The following is a 16814-nucleotide window of genomic DNA, read 5'->3' on the forward strand; positions in this document are numbered from 1 at the left end:
GACGGCGGCGGCCTGGAAAACTCATCAGCCAGCAGCCTGATGAAATAGAAACGATCCACGTAAAATCCCCCCGACCGACCGTCAGCGCATCCCCGCTCCGAGCGTGAAACGCCTCTCGCGGCGCGGCCCGGCGGCCGCCGGAGCGAGCGGCGGGGGCGAAGGCGGTGGGGCCAGGCCGCGGCCCCACAGGCGGGGGGCTCGGTGAGGGGCGGGCAGCTCCGGGGGCATTAAAAGCACCCGTCACGGGAGGAGGGGCGGAAAGGAGCGCCCAGCTCGCTGCGGTACCGGGCGGCATTTGGTTAGCAACCAGAGATTTAAAGTTGGTTTTTCTTACACCTTGACTGTGGGAACGCGATGCACGGGCGCATGTGAACACGCAGTTAAATGAAATGGTGTTCTTGGAAAGGAAACGTTAACCAAATCGCGAGGAAAAACCTCAGAGAGCGCTCAAGCAAAGCACATAATGGCTGGGGTTTTGACTTTTCTTTTTCTCGCCATCCGTTTTTTTAAAGCAAAGTGACCCACAGCAGAAAATGCTGCTCTATAATCTGCAAATCCATACACTAGCCCAGGCAGTTAAGCAGAAGAGACTGTCCAGTACTTGTCAGTCTTCCTGCTCTGCGTCCCATCTCAATGGGACTTTTCTTTATCACCTTAATTTTGCCCAACTATCATCATATTTCCTATAAACGGAAACTATCTTTCTCCATCCCGCAAGCAAAACTTTCCCTAGTTAAGATTCGCGGTTCACCGTATGGTAGGATTCTTACACCCCTGTCAAATTTATAACTGAAATCAGAAGAATCAAAATGTCTGCGACATTAGCTCTAGAAGATTAAAGGGAAGAACAGCTCCATTATTACATTTAGATATCATGCTGCAATAGTTCTATGGCCGTGGGTTAGTTTCTTGCCAGAACAACAGGATTTCTCATTTTCTTTCCCACAAAAAAAAAAAACAACACAAGAAAGGTACAAACCAGCAGTGCCCTAAAACTACGAGAAAGTAGGACTTGATCTTTGTGTTTTCAGGCGTTTCTTGGATTCCCTGTGGCTGATGATGTAAAATAAAGGAGGAAAGTGATTCTAATATTCTAAATCAAGCTTACAACTTCACTCACACATGCACACACAACCCCAAAACGTGCACCGAGAGAGACAAAACATTCTTCAAGGTGGTAGCTGGGGGTTGAGGTGAGGATGGATGCTTTTTTCTTGCCTTTTCAGCGATGGGGTTAGAGATGCCAACGGCACGGCATGTTAACGCGGCAGGGGCTCAGAGCTCACCGTCTCACTGCTTGCGCTGCTCTGTAGCGGAAGCAGCAGCTAAGAAAACACACAACAACTTATCTCGCTCCGCTAAAGCGCCCGCATCCAAATACGTTCAGCTCACGAACATCCAATATTAGAAGCTACTTCAGTTTTTTTTAATTGATCACCTGGCTGTGGCACAAGGGTTTTGGACAGCCTTCATTCACAAGGTTGAACAGCCGGAGAAGCGCTCCCAATTGGAGGGCACGCCCCACAGGTCACAGGAGTGGTCTGGACAGCATTTTAAGAGGGAAAGGGGTGCCACTCCTCTCGGCTAGCTGAAGCTGGAAAAGCCCTGGGAGGTTATTACCCAGGAGCTGTAGTGTAGATGCAAGTTTTGGTTTTGGAATAAAAGCAAACTGTCGGTACAGGCGTATGAAGTGACTGAACGCTTTTCTTCAGGCTGGTTTGCAAAATCTCAGATAGTAAACTCTGGCCTTTCAGGAAGAATGAATTTGGGTGCTTCCCTAAATACTGTTTATATCCCTGGTTCCCACCTATTCCTCTCGCCCATGATGCTGCTGAATAGACACAGACCAAGGCACCTGGGAAACTCTGCGGCTCAAAACAGAAGTGTCTACTCATTTTTTCAGAAGGAAAATGTTATTGTAGGGTATAGAGTCTAAACTGATCTGAAATTAAGGGCAATATTCCAGGCAATACAGATACCATGTTATGACTAAAACATCAATAAACATTCCCTGTTTTCCCTAGCTCGTTTGAACTCTCAGGGCTTGCAGGAACAGGCTACTCAAAGGTAATCTTCAAGATTGCATGTCAGAAATTGAGGCAGTATCTCACACACACCACTGTCTATGGTACAAACCGCTTCTTGATACTGTTTTTAAGAGAGACCAGTGGGTTGCCCCTCTTCTAGCATCCCAAAAATTTTAACTCTATGCCTACCCCTTCCCTACAATTAAAACAACCTATAATGAAATTAGAGGAAAACCAACCATATGTAGTGTTTCACCATGTAAGATCTATACACTCCCATCCTCTGAATACACAGAGACTAGATCTGGTCTGGGAAGTCCTTGAAAAAAGTTACTGGAGGAAGGACAATATGAGCAGAGACATTCTCTTGACAGTTTTTCCTCTGTCCGGCAGTAGACAGTAGATGATGCCCGGGGAAGAGCACAGTAGTGGGCCAAAATGATCTTTTAGTCTAAGCCCAGCATGGCTGTTTTTTTTACAATGCGTTCCTGTTCCTAAACCAGGGGAAAGTTTTACCGAAACAGAGGAGCCTTCCCAAGTAAAAGGCAAAAACCTAGACAAATTAAGGAGGCCTTACGCAAAATCATGCAAGCATATAGATGGATCCCTCTGTTCCCGTGACTACCCGGTATGCAATTTTCTTCTGCCGCGATCTGAATCTATGGCACAGGGATCATCCCGTGAGAGTGATGCGAACTAGAGAATTGCAGTATAGCAATGGTAATTACAGCAACCTGGTCAGCAACTGACACGAAGTGCAAGAACATGTCATAACTCAGGGCCTATGCAGATCTCTGCAAAAAGCAGGACGGAATTCCCCTCCTCTAGCATTGCATAACAAAAGCCAGGTGCATCACTATTATTTTCGTCAGCTGACTTTGGCTATAGCCAGAGGTGAGATACCAGAATTCTTAGACCAGTTTGATCCAGTGCTTCACTTCCTGTCTTCCAGTTAAAGCCAGTATTTTAAGATCCCATTTTTCTCCTCAAGCCCCAAGACAAGTCCTCCCTCCTGCTTTTCACTGGCTGCTGCACTAGCACAGTTAACACCCAGGTTGCCATAAAGAATTTACCTTCCTGCTCTGGCAGGCAATGTCATGGGGCAAGCAAGAGGGGAAAAGGGTAGAGTGGGGACAACAAAACAAAACAAAAAAGCCACACCACCAAAACTTCCTGCGGCAAAAGATTGAGTGTTTGACATGATATCTGTCAAGCCTAGGATGATGGGTCTTTAGTGGTGCTTAGCCCATGCCTTGCCCAATAAGGTCTGCTAAAACTTGCTGTGGTACAAAAGCAGCGTAGGCAAACTGTGAAGTCTTTGTTTGCTGTTCCCAGCTATCTGACTTCGACCACAGATAAGCCGCTTGTCACTGGCCTGGTTAAGCAGCCAAGCAGACACTAAGGTACTCTCCTAATGAAGTACGTCACCCTAGGAATAATAATAATAATAAAATCATTCACTTCTTTCCTCCTTTCTTAAAAGTCCTGTTTTCTCACCCACTGCATCTCAAGCCTCACAGACTCCCCTGGTTAGTAATTTCCAATCCTCTATGCCTTAAGAAACCTTTTGTTTTTTGAAGTATGTTTTTTAATCGCAAAGGCCTCTCATTTAAACCCTGTCAGGCCTTTCGATGGTTCAGGCTTTTCTTATTTGCTTATTGGTCCTGAGGAAGGTTCTAATGTAGAAGCCATTCCATAAAAAGTCATGGCTTCCAGATTAATGATAAACTCAAGGGTTGTTCAAGCCATTCTGCTGGAAGCGTTCCCGTATCATGCTTTGGAGTTTGTTTGACATAGAACAATGCTACTGTGCCTCCTCTCAAAACAGGGTGGAGAGAAAGGGAACGCTAATAGAGAGGGGTTGGTCTTGTGGATAAGGCACAAGGCTATGATTCAGGAAACTGGAATTTGGCTCTTGGCAAGTCAGCCTTTCTACTCTTAGGCAAGTCGTTTAATTCTCTGAGCCTCAATTTCCCCAAGAGAAATCAGAGAAGGTATTTCCTTGCTTCCACACTTCTACCTTATTCACTCATGATGCAACTTCTTGGGAGGATGAACCGCTCATTATATGAAAGTGCCAAGCACAATGAAATGGTGGTTCCACGAACACTTTAGACCGTGGTGGTGACAGAAAAAGGCAGTCTTCCCTCTTTCTCTCCCCACCACCAGGCAACTCATTCGTGTGTCTTCTTATACTGTTGCAAGCACTCACTGGTGACAGATGAGCTTGCTTAAAAGTAACCTGGGGGAAACAAAAAGATTCGTTTTCTGCTGGTTCAATTTTTACCGAGCCACTTCCATGTACAATCACAGAAATTACTGTGCCAGCAACAAGGAGCGTGGCAGCACCAAGGCCAGAACAAGTTTCTGGAAGACAGATTTGGGCAGAGGTACCTGCTTCCCGACAGAGTGCTAGCTTCATGGAGCTGTTAGCATAGCACTGTGTGTCTAGCTTGAGAAATTGATAAATCTCTCTGAAATTTCTAATTCACAATCCTTCCTTCCTTCCTTTCCAGAGTTAGTTTTCAGAGCAGAAGTTCTCGGGCACCTTCTCCCCCAGCCCTCTCAAGTGTTTCCTATTCCTTTCTCCTCATCCCAGTGCTACGAACACGTAACCACAGTTCGGAAGTTGCTGCATTATCTTCAGAGAAAAATCTTCCACGCTTGTTGGCAGGCAAAGGAAAAAAAAAAAAAAATATCGAGGAGTGTTTTCTTTCTCCGCTGCCCTGCATAAAAGGCTTATATTACCGTGAAGCTGATCTAGTGACCTCTGAAATGGACAAACCGCAAACTTCTTCCTTACGCCACAATCAAGATTCGTCTGATGCAGTAGTGCTGTCCTGAGAGGACTCGGTGAGGAGATGAGCTCAGGCTGAGCATAAGAAGCTAAATCAGCAGAAAACAACTTTTTTCTGCTCAGACCGATTTTTCCGAATAGATTAGCTCTCCAGGCCAGATCACTATTGCTGGTACAAAAGAACGCAACAGAATTGCCCCAGCTGCAGCCACAAAAAAAACAGAGGCAGAAGGAAGGATAGGAATTGTCCCTTTGGCAACAGCAAGCTATTAGAGTACCTTAGCCATAACACAGAAGTTACATACTGAGAAAACACGGGTGATGTATGCTCATATTAATTCTCCTGCTCCCCAAAACCCCAGCACATACCAGCCAGCCATTATGCACTGGATCCACCTAGAGAGGATAACAATCTCTCATCCAGGTTTTTATTACAAGACTTCCCTTTTTCCTCAGGGCTCGCAAGGAGTTGAGGCTACTTAACAACACCTTGAGCTTCAAGAGTCTCAGAAGATGCTATCTGCAGCCAATAATAAATAGAGGTGAAAAGGCACCCTGTTTCAGTACAGCCCCACCAGATACTTCTCCTTTTAATTTGAAGTCTTACACCTTATTTTTAAATCTCTACCCCCATGGCTCCTGTAGTTCTGACTCGTACGGTGGAAGGACTACACCCAGGAATCACAGAAAGTGACACCACTCTTCAGGCTGAACATAAATACATAACACCTTCTGGGACCAGTTTATGCATAAAGTCCTTCTATGTATGCAAAGCATATCTACTGCCTGTAAATTGGCCAGCTACTCATCTTATCTGGACCTGCATTAGCCCTTTTTACAAATTGCCTGGGGCTGTGTGTCATAGTGCCACCTCACCGCGCAAAGGCTTACCGTCAACAGCGGTGACTAAGCCACAATCAACACCGCTGCTTCACGCCGCTTGAACAACTTAGCCTCCCCCGTGCCTGTTTGGACTTTGTGCATACATATCCAATTTACTAGTAAGCTGCAATAAAATAACTTAGATTTACTAAAAAGGCCAAGATTCTAGTAAGGCTACAATTTTTAGTCTGAGCTTTCTTAACTACAAGGTTGAAACCCCTTGCTTTCTCACGCAGAACAGTGATGGGTTTTGCTATTTCATAGTCGTGTTCATTTGGCAGTCACTGCATGACTTGTCAGTTTTGCTTTTAGGACATTTGGGGGAAGTCTGACATCCCTTTTGTAATCAATGTAGTGGTTAACCTCTCACATAACAATAAATTTGATAAATATTCATTCATCTGCACAGCAGTTCCACTTACGAAGCTTAGTATTGCTGAAAATAGATAAAATCCAAACATCCTCCAGGCTTGCAGTGCGAAATACCGTGCCTTAGGTATAGTAAGCGTGCCATCCACCATGAGACTCGGAACATTTTCAGATGCCTGGAAAGAGTGCTTTCCCCTGTGTGAGTAAAGAATATACATATCAATCTTCTGACTTTTATTTTTGATTAAGAGGAACATAAACCAGCAAGAATAATAACTCTTCAAGACATCTGTTGCACAATACACATTGAGAGAGAAAGGAACTGAATGGATCTTTTGCCCTGTGCAGCAGAAGAAACAGATCTAGACACATAGCCGGTTGAATGGAAACAACACAGACATGAAGGGAGAACTGCCACCACAAAGCTTCTTCTGGCACGTAGATGCAGGAACTAGAGGGAGGAGAAGGCCTAACCCAAGAAAGAAGTGACAGAAACGAGCCGGTCGCAAGAAGGATTGATTAGAACAAGGCCTAGAGTTGGCTAGAAAGGCAACGTCACGTGTAAAGTTGAATATAAAAAAAAAAAAAGATAACTGCAAATTGGAAGGGTTCCTTAACATGCAGATGTAGAAAAAACGAATTATGTGTAGTAAAGCCGCCGACGTCCTAGCTCCACTTCCGATTAGCCTCCAGGGAGACCCTGGGGTGCCAGCCAAGCCAGCAGCGCTGAAAATCAACCTGTTGAACTATGTGTTTCACAAAGGCTGAGAGAGGGAACTGCTAGTTAAAATTTTCCATCGCGCTAGCCTCAGCAATTAGAAGATAAGCGTTACAGGTTCCAATATCAAAAGAGTAGGAACGAAGAGGGGGGCGGGATTTGGAATGAAGTGCCTGGTGACGGTTCAGCTGGCCGTACTCCTGGCCGACACAACAGCTTGTCCTCCAAAGGGCCTTGATGCCACTCCCCCGGTGATCACGAGTAATACAGTTGGGTTTGCGGTGTCTTGATAAAATGCCCCCTCGTGGTCACTACAATGATTTCCTGAAAGGCCACGCCAACGATCGCCTTCCCAATAAATCTCGCTACATCAGCTTCTAACTGCTCGTCACACTTGTGTGGTTTCGCGCTTCTGCCAGCGCAAGAGGGTAAAGATCTTCGTGCAGAGAGCGTTTAGTCTCCGTGGTATCTTGATCTCATACCCAAGAAAAGTAGGCAAAAGATAGCTGACCGTGCCTTTTCCAGGAGTTTCCATTAAAGGAAGCCTGCACAAATAATGATCCCCATAACAGAAAATAAACAGATACCGAAGTTCCCGCTTGAATTTACAAAGTAATTCTGTGAGTCTACGTGATCATTGCGTTTAAAAAAAAAAAAAAAATCAGGCAAAAAAGCCAAATTTATAGGTCTACTTGAAAAAGCTTGTTACTTTTTAAAAATTAACACAGCTGTTTCAGTTTTTGTTACTGCCTTCTCTTACCCCGTAAAAGCAAAAACCAGCGAGCAAACCGATTCAGACGGAATACCGCTCCGAAGCGTTTGAGAGACTAGACACGCACGGTTCGGCGAGCGAGCTACGACATCTGTTCCCAATGGCATGGATGCTGCGTAGTCCAGTAAGTAGTAAACTCTGTAGCTGAGCTATTCCAGGAGAGACTCAGGCACGGTAATGGCAGCAAGACTTGCCTAAAGTACAGCTGACTGCTACACTTAATTAATACTCATTATGGTCCACACCCGCCTATAGACAATCTCAAGGGAGACTGTTCCAATTCCGAAATGGGTACCGAGACCTGATTCACTCCCGGATACTTTCACTGCTGCAAGTGCCTCAAACTTATCTGGGCTACCAAGTGAGACTGTAGGTCCCAGGAGAAGGTCTTGCTGCACGAAAAGCTTTAATTCCAGCTTTCTTTACAGACGGTGATCAGCTTGCTGACAGATGCCGTCTTTTAAACTGCTGGCGCTACCCTGTTTCGCCATCTTCACCTGTTCTCTTACTCTATTTTTAGACTGCCAGGGCTTTGGGGCAGTTTTGAGGGATTTATCATCCTGCTCCCACAGCACGAGAGGGTGGCCTAAGACTACAGCTCCTCGGCTGCATGGCAACCCCGTGGTCAATCTAATCTCTTACACGTCTAGGCAACTACACGTGATGCTATCTACATACTGTTATACAGTTTATTTCACAAGTATATATTGTGCTTACTCTGTCATATACTTGGCAATCGGCTCTACAGGGCGGGAACTATTCTTTCGTTTCACAGTGATTCATCCAGTGGCACACTGATTTCTTTTTGGGGTTGTGCTACTGCTACTAATTCTCCAACGGTGGGCAGCTCTCAGGGTGCAAAAAGCCCATTAAGAAGTAAATCTGAGATAATTACAAGGTTTCTTCAAAAATCCATGTAATTTAGTGGCTGGATTTTTTAAAACTGGAATTTATATTCCTTTTACATATCTTAGTTACACATGGTATTGTTTCTGCTTCCTGAATATGCATTTTTAAGCTTCAATGGCAACATAAATACTGCTACAGGTATGCAATTATAGCACTTTAGCTTCTGCAAATATTCCCCTGACCTACATCACGAAAAACTCTGTGGCAGGTGACCCAGTTACTACAGACTTGCTCAGTCCAGGACTTCACACTTGCAACACAGTTAAAACCTTATTTGCAAAACAACAACTGCTGTAACTGGTCAAGTGGAAACCACGTGACCTGACACGGTTTTAACTGTAGTGTAGACAGAACTTTTCGTTTACATAGCCTAGGACCAACATATACTTCTGTTCGGATGCCAGAGGACACCAGAAATGTAGGAAGCGGAAAAAAAAGAAAGAAGGCTGCTTGGATAATTTACTGAGACAATTACTGTCTCATCATTACTATCCCTGCTTGGAAGAATGTTTACTAGTGCCCCTAGAAGAAGAATGGAAAAATAAAATTACATATATAGCTGCATGGAACCACAGAATAAATTATATTTAGCATAGCAATTACAGTTTCTCCCAGACTATATGTATTATGAACAACCTATATTTGTGTGGTCAACAACCCTGCCTCGTAAACATCGCCTGTAATTAATTTGAAATAACAAAAACCAGGGGTAAATAAATGTAATGTTATTTTTGCTCCCTTTAACAGTGTTTGGCTCCTTAGCTATATACAGACGGTTGATTCACCACAGCTGATGAAGCCGACGTCTCCAGCCAGGAAAGGACTCGAGTGTGCCGCGGATGAAGGTGGTGGCAAGAACCTCCTAAAGAGATAAAAACCAAACCGGTTATGGTTTATGAAAACAATACAGAGCAAAGTAGCTACTGCTAAACTGACAGAAGCGTTGGGTTTTTTCCCCCCTTGCCTTAATAGCAAACACAGCTGCTTTATTCTCTAGCAATCCTGTTCAGTTCTCTCCCCTTCATAAGCCTCCAACGCACAATTCTTTCAACTTTTGCAAAAGATCCTGGCTGTCTCCCAACCCAGCGCTTTCTAATGCAGTGCGCTTAGCACTGCTTTATGAACAGAAGTTTGGTATCTTCGTAGATTCCGGTTCTGGCTCAGTAAGACGGAGGGGAGCCAGAATTCTCTGTGGTTCCCTTTACAACAGTGTCTCCATCTTTGCTTGTAACACGGTCACGCGGCAGAGACCGATCAACAGCTTTATTCGGGAAATCTAGGAAGATTCACACTCCTAAAGCTGGAGAGAAGGGGTACGTCAACTTCCCTCAACTGAGCGTTTCTTCCACCTTTAGTTGAGGGGCTTTAAGCAACTCATTAAGCAATAGCACATTCTTAGGCCCTGGAGGCATGCTCATCGTGCCTGTTCGCTGCACCGGACAAACTCTGATTACAGGAATAAGTTCGTTAAATTTGGGGCCATGCCATAATACATTCATAGCAACAGAGTAAAAAGTCAAGAACCCAATCACGCACCTCTCACAGGCAAAGCTTCCACTGGGGTTGACTGGAATTTTGTCTGAGTGATAGAAATACGCAGCCCTGCAAACATAACGTTCATTTACGTATTGTAAGGGACATGGCTACCAGCAACTTGCTGTAAAGTCTCACTCATTCAGAAAGTTATAATATACTAGCTCGCATACATAACGTTCGTAATTCAACCGACTCGACTCGGTAGCTACAGCCCCTGCCTGAATAAAAGGATTTGGCTTCTACTGAAGTCAAGAGTAATTTTTAACAGCGAATATAAAGGAGAATAACTGTGGCCTTGAAATGCATGATAATAAAGAAGTCTGATATTGTGGCTGAGAGTTGGAGGCAAACCCGTGGCAACACCCAGGTCCTATGCTGGCTCAGTCTTGCAGTACTTAACGCACGTCTTAGGGATCCATGTTTCACCGAGCAACGGAGCCGCTCCAATTCATACAGTTCAGCATTATTTTGTGATGCCTCAGGTCCTCATGGCTTTAACGCACGACCTTAAGCATGGAATCTCCTACGTTGAAATGGTATCACGGGATATCCAATTTTTCATACTAGTTGACACGATGCTTCTGCAAAGATTTACTCAGTCACTTTAAAGCTACATTCATCTTTCACATAGAAGCTCTGGTTAGATGCTGCAGCATCTGTTCAGCAGCAAAAAAAAAGGCATCTCTAGCAGAGTGTTTAATCGAGAATCTCGATGAAGACTACATAAAAACACACCTACAATTTGGACAGTCAGAACTCTAGTATTTCGCCTTCCTCCCCCCCCCTTTTTTTTTTACGGGCACACACTTAGCATCCATTCATTTTCTGTAGAGACTAGTAGTAACTCCTTAGAAAAATACATCACTCTTGTTTTATTACAATTCTACTATCAGGAATTATTGGGATTCCCCCTTACCAACCTCACCCACCCCAGCAATGGTAAGATATAACAACTTACCCATCAGCACTTAGTAAGGCGTTACTTGGATCGGAGTGTCCTACGGCTCTGCACGCTGTGCTATAATTCTGAGCGAGACTTTTTTGTGAAGAACAAAAAACAAGCAAGAAACAAACTTGTGATTACTTTTTTTTTCTTCTTAAGAAGGTAATCAAGGTCTGAAAGGAAAAGGTGTTTAATTTGCAAGCTTATAAAAAAGCAACGAGAAAGAACAGCAGGCTATCGCATATAAAGCGGCTTAAAAATCAGCAATTGGTTTCAGAGTCTTTAGAGATAGTTACAAGAGTCCTCAGCCAGGTGCAGTAACTGTTATGGACTGGGAATCCCCACTGCAAGCATGGACAACATGACTAAAGAAAAAGCGTCAAACACCACAATCTCACACATTCAGGGAATTTGGCTCCAGTTTCTGGTATTGCCACAAAATTTCTGTCTGACCCTTCATAAATCATTAACCGCTATGCTTTGGATTCCTCTTCCGCTAAAGCAGAGATTTTAAAAAACTTCTCAGAAACGTCAAAAAGAATTATTAAGTGTTGAAAAAGAATTTGGCATGATGTCAGGGAAGGTACAATAGTACCAAACCTTAATACAAATAAGGAACTTTTGGTAGGCACCCTGGTTCATCCTCTGTCCAACCATTTCAGATAAGAGGTCGTCTTAGACGTTGGTGTTAGCGGCACCCATAACTTAACAAACACGAGATCATTCCCATGTTTCTCAACAAAAGCTCTCCTTAATAAGCAGCTGAAAACCAAAACAATCTAAAAACAATCGAAGCTAAAGCAATAGTGACCGAGAGGAGACCCACGTTCACATACAGCAGGAGCTGATGAAGTAACGCAGTCTTGCTTAGGAGTCACTAAGAACCTGTGGTTAGCTTCTGTACTGAAGCCTTAAACTTTTCTAAGTAGTTGCTTTGCTTTTATTTGACGCTTTCAGACCTTCGCACAAGGACAAAAGTGCAGCAGGGTTTCCCCGTTGACATCACAGCCGCTGAAATGAGGGATGACCTTTAAGGCTGAACACACACAAGATCTGAGTCTGAACGTACGAACCTCTACTTGAGCTCCGTAGTTGGGCTGCTGGCCAATCCATCTCAGCTTACTTGTTACTGAAAGGTGAACTGAAAACAACTTTAAGTAAGCACAGTCTGGAGAAAATGGAGATATTACCTTTACCGCATTTTCCCCAACATAGAAGAATAGGAGAGAAAATTAACATGCTGTTGATTACTAAATCACATTCCTCTTACAGAAATAAGCAAACAGATCTATAATTTTACAGGCACGCACCAAATACTTATCCTGAATTACAGAAAAGTAAACATCTCTGTACTTATGCAACTTACCATTTGGTGTAACCCAGTGATTTATTTAGTGGGTGAACAGGGGAACAGAAACAGGGGATTCCCTTGCTTTCTCATTGCTCATACTTAGCTGTTTGCAACAGTCATATTCCTCAAAATGCAATTCCCAGAGGTCTATTTTTGTCCCATTTGATTTTCTCAACTAAATTACTGCAAACAATTACCATACAGAAAACACTGTATCCATGATCTTCCTATTATTCATGATTTGTCACACTTGGGTTGGGTTTTTTTTTTTTTTGGTAAATACATTGAACAAAACCTACGCTGGGTTGCTTTACGGACTGTACCAACAGCTGTTATCCTACATAGCAGAAAAGGTACGTTGTGGTAAAGACCTGTAAAAACACTCAAAATGAGTGGGGAAAATAACATATGCCATACCATTTAAGCAAAACCAGAAGTGAACGTAACGACCAGCTCCAAGCCTGGCAAGAAATGCTTGCAGACTTCTGGTTTCGTATATACAATTCAGAAGCAGGACCAACTTTCAGTTTCCTGACCTGCCTCATTTGGGAGAGCAGAAAGCGTGTAACTCGCAATAGCTCTTACTTCTTTAGCTTAGTTATTAGAAATCTGGGAGTATTTCTCACGATGACAGGTTTATGCCCTTCTGCGCAAGTAGTTGAAAAGGCTGCACCGAATAAAATGTAAATTCGGTATCAAAGAAATAAGAGAGGAAAAACAATCGACAAAAATCGCAACAAACATGCTAAAGCAGTGCTGAAGGCATACAGCCAAGCGCTTACACGCCAAGCGATTCGCAAAACCTCAGCTTTTCTTTTTTGTGTGCATGCACGTGGATATAGTGTTTATATGATCACTTTCTGTTCTTGCCAAGTGACCGCACAGGAAAAACAGAGCTGAATTAAAACTGCAGGGAGAAAATAAATTCTAGCATTTTCTACTTTAGTTAATGCTGTAGCAAGTAGGTACTATGTTTTATTTTTGTCATATTACCATCAACGCGGTCTGTTGGTTACGGCTAGTCAACACTTCCTATTTTAAGGCCACATTTTCAGTTACTCCCAGTTTGCCAAAACCTTTTCTTTGGAGTATGATTACATATATCGTGCCTCCAGCTGATTTTTAGGAAAAACAGAACAAAAAATGACTCAGTCATTTCTAAGAATGATCATGGGGAACATACGCTGCTTTGATTATATTCAGAGAATTCTTAAAACTTTTATTAAGAAACTCTTAACCTCTTCACATTTCAGAAACAGGGACGTGAAATTTAGCACAGAGGCTGTGCTGGAGTCACTACTGGACTTTTTGCTCTTCCTTTGGAAAAAAAGACACCTATCTGGGCATGTGTCAAACCTTCAAAAAGACTGAACTTACACATGCTTGCCAGACTTGCTTCGTAGCCAAAATGTTCAGCTTTCCCTCCATTGCACATGCTGCAGAGCGCGAGCTGGGTTGTCCCCGCAGTAGGCAGCCGATTGCCAGGCTGCCACGCACTAAAACTGAAAGAGGGTAGGTTACTTCTCCTCTGGTTTCAGGTCTCCTGGGATTTTCACTCTATCAACACAGAATAAAAGTACCACCCAGTTCAAATGCAGAGGAAGGAAAGATGGATTTGGGGGGAAAAAGGAAGATGTGAGCTATCCGAGAGAAAGCAAGACAGGCAAGAGTCTGAGACCAGATGAAAAGAAGAGAGATGAGGTGTGAATAAGAAACAAGATTGGGTGAAGAGAGCAGGGTGATTCAGACAGGGTCTTCCCAGCAAAGAGGAACTACCCAAGGACAAGCAGTCCCAGGTTGATTTGTTTGATTTTTCTTGATTTCTATCAATTCCTCGAAGGTCAGACACCCGAGAGGTCAACAGGCTGTATCTTCTGGAACAAGAGAAAAATCAGCCCCTAGGCTACTGTTTTGCTAAGATGTCCCCAGAAAAATACACAAACTCCGGCAGCCTGGAGCCCTGAGCCCTTGGGCCACGCTCAGAGCTTGGCACCCCAGGGGTAGACGGTGGCCGAAGCAACCCTGAGCCATGGGGAAGCAGAGTCCATGCTCTGGGTGGGAAAAGAGCCTGCTGCGCTCTGCTGAGTCCAGCCTGACCCCGGAGGGTTCAAGGAGAGCCAAGGCACTGGCAGAGCCGGCCAGGAAGCGGGGGGCTGCGGCCGGTCCCCCAGTGCCTGCCGGCCGGCGCGCACGGGGCTGCCGGCGGCACAGGCTGCAGCGGCGTTTCCCGGCCGCTCGCCCTCAGAGCACCGTCACGGCACACGCGGCTCTCGGCCCCCAGCCCGCCCCCGCCACGGGCCTTACGGCAGGAAACCCGCCGGGCCGTGGGAAGCGTGGGCCCCGGATCCCCTTCGCCCCGCTGGGGAAAGGGCACGCAGCCCCCACGCCGCCACCGCGCAGCGAGCAGAGGGAGGGAGGGGGCTGCAGCCCGCCGGGGCGGTCCTGTGGGAGAGGACGATGCCCGTTTTCACGGGAGCCGGTTACGGCTCAGGCTGAGGTGCCCCTACAGCCTCTGACCTCTCTGGGGCCAGGGCACAGAGCAGCTGCGGCTCAGGGTGGGTACCAGCCCCTGGGCTGCACGCAGGTGCACCGCGCGCCACGGCCTCGGCTTCTCAGTTACTGGAATAATGCAGAGGCCCAGACTCTTTATAAAAAAAGTCTGATGAGGTAATTACAAAAACACAGCCAGGAGTTTTCGCTTGTGTTTTTAAGCTGAACACCTTATGTCACTAAGTATTACATAAAAGCAGGATTAATAAGCCCCCTCCCTCCCAAAGTCAAAATGAACATTTCAAGATACTTTCCCCGCCCCCCCCCAATCCCTCTTTGCTTTTTCACTCATTAAGGCAAAGAGTAACCTATTAATTTCTCTCTCAGTTTCTACAGGGACATCCATTGCACCAGCAGAAGTGTAGGTGACTTCACATTAACTGTTTCTGTGCTTACACCTAAGAAGTAAAACCACAGGAGACGTCAATTCCTGCAATGGAATTTCTTGCTCAAAGTTCCTACTCGTGCACAATTTCAATACCGAGCTGCTCCTCTTTAAGGAGATTGATCATGCATCCCTCACCCTTGGAGGGATGAGGGTGCCTTGGACCTCCAAGCCACAGGTAGAGCAAGCAGCTAAGAAAGCAGATAGAAAACAGCAAAGTTTGCAGGAAGTCTGATATCAAAGAGCCTCCCTGACTGCATCTTCATGCATGAGTAATTTTCCTTTCAATCACTTTAACAGAGGACTTGCTCCATAAACAAAGGAAAACATTTAAGCTGTATTTTTGCAGTTTGAACTTTATTTAAAACAGCTGAAATCTAATCTGCATAGTCCTGGGGCAGTATCGAACTTCTGCAACATCCAGGGAAACTCCAGAACAGTGATGTCACTCTGCACTGGACCAAGCGTTGAGTCGGGGTATATTAAGATAAGGCCTGTAATGTCACCTATGCTGGATCAAGTCCAAGAAACTAGTAACCTAAATTCTTCCTAAACATTCTTCTTAAAATCCCTAAGAGTGAAGGAAAAAAAAAAGGTAAGAGCAATTAGAAGATAACTGCAAAGCAAGAGTAAAAAAAAAAAATCTGTGTAAAGGCATATACCGGGATATCCATTAGCTAGGTTAGTTTTGAGACTAGTTGCATAAATGCATGTGCTGACATAGAGGTTGAGGGCAGAACAGCCCTTAACACCCTTGGAATAGTCGAGTGGAAGAATTTGTTTAAAAGCACATTAATGTTACAGGGCTGTAGACTATTACAAAACACTTTTCATTTTTCCTCTGCTGTTTATCATTTCACTTACTTCAGCTTTAATTCCTTCAACTTCATGATGGCTTTTTATTTATACAGGTGCTAGGTTGTATATATACTGGAACTAGTACACAGACTTGACAATATTTGAATACCATGGGTTTTAACAGAGGTCACAAAACTGAAATAACCATTTTATAAACTCAAGGTGTAGTGCTGCTAAAAGCCATTAAGTAAAGCAGGTTCTGTTCCTTAAATTTTATCCTGTGACTAAATCTAAGCCTTGCAGTTTAAGTTTCACATCTTTTGGAGGGGAGGAGTAAGACCTCTCAAACCCACCATGTTTTTCCAAGAGATAAATTGCAGTTGAAGCAAGCTGGAAACCAGAAGTAATAACGAAAAAACTAAGTATATTGTGATAAGTACAGTCAAGTTCAGAATATTAGCAGCAGGGGAAATGCTAGAGAAGGAAGACCTTACAAGATACATGTTTCTTCTTATTCCTTTACAGTCCTTCGGTCTTGTCACTAGGGTTTTAAGTGGATGCTTAAGACGATCAGAGCTCAGAATTGCTGTTTAAACCAAGCAACTGATTTTAAAAGAATTCAGGGGTATCTGTTGTCCACATAGCAAACTGGGACTTCAGCTGTCACCACAGTTTGCAAACTGTGCTATTCAGAGGGTGTTAATTCAAAGCCTGGAAATACTGGAAGCAGGAAAGCAGTGTTCTTAGTCTCCTCAACTGTACCCTAGCATGACATTA

This window comes from Phaethon aethereus, assembly GCF_964289735.1.
Source record: "Phaethon aethereus genome assembly, chromosome: 3".
NCBI classification, from domain to species: domain Eukaryota; kingdom Metazoa; phylum Chordata; class Aves; order Phaethontiformes; family Phaethontidae; genus Phaethon; species Phaethon aethereus.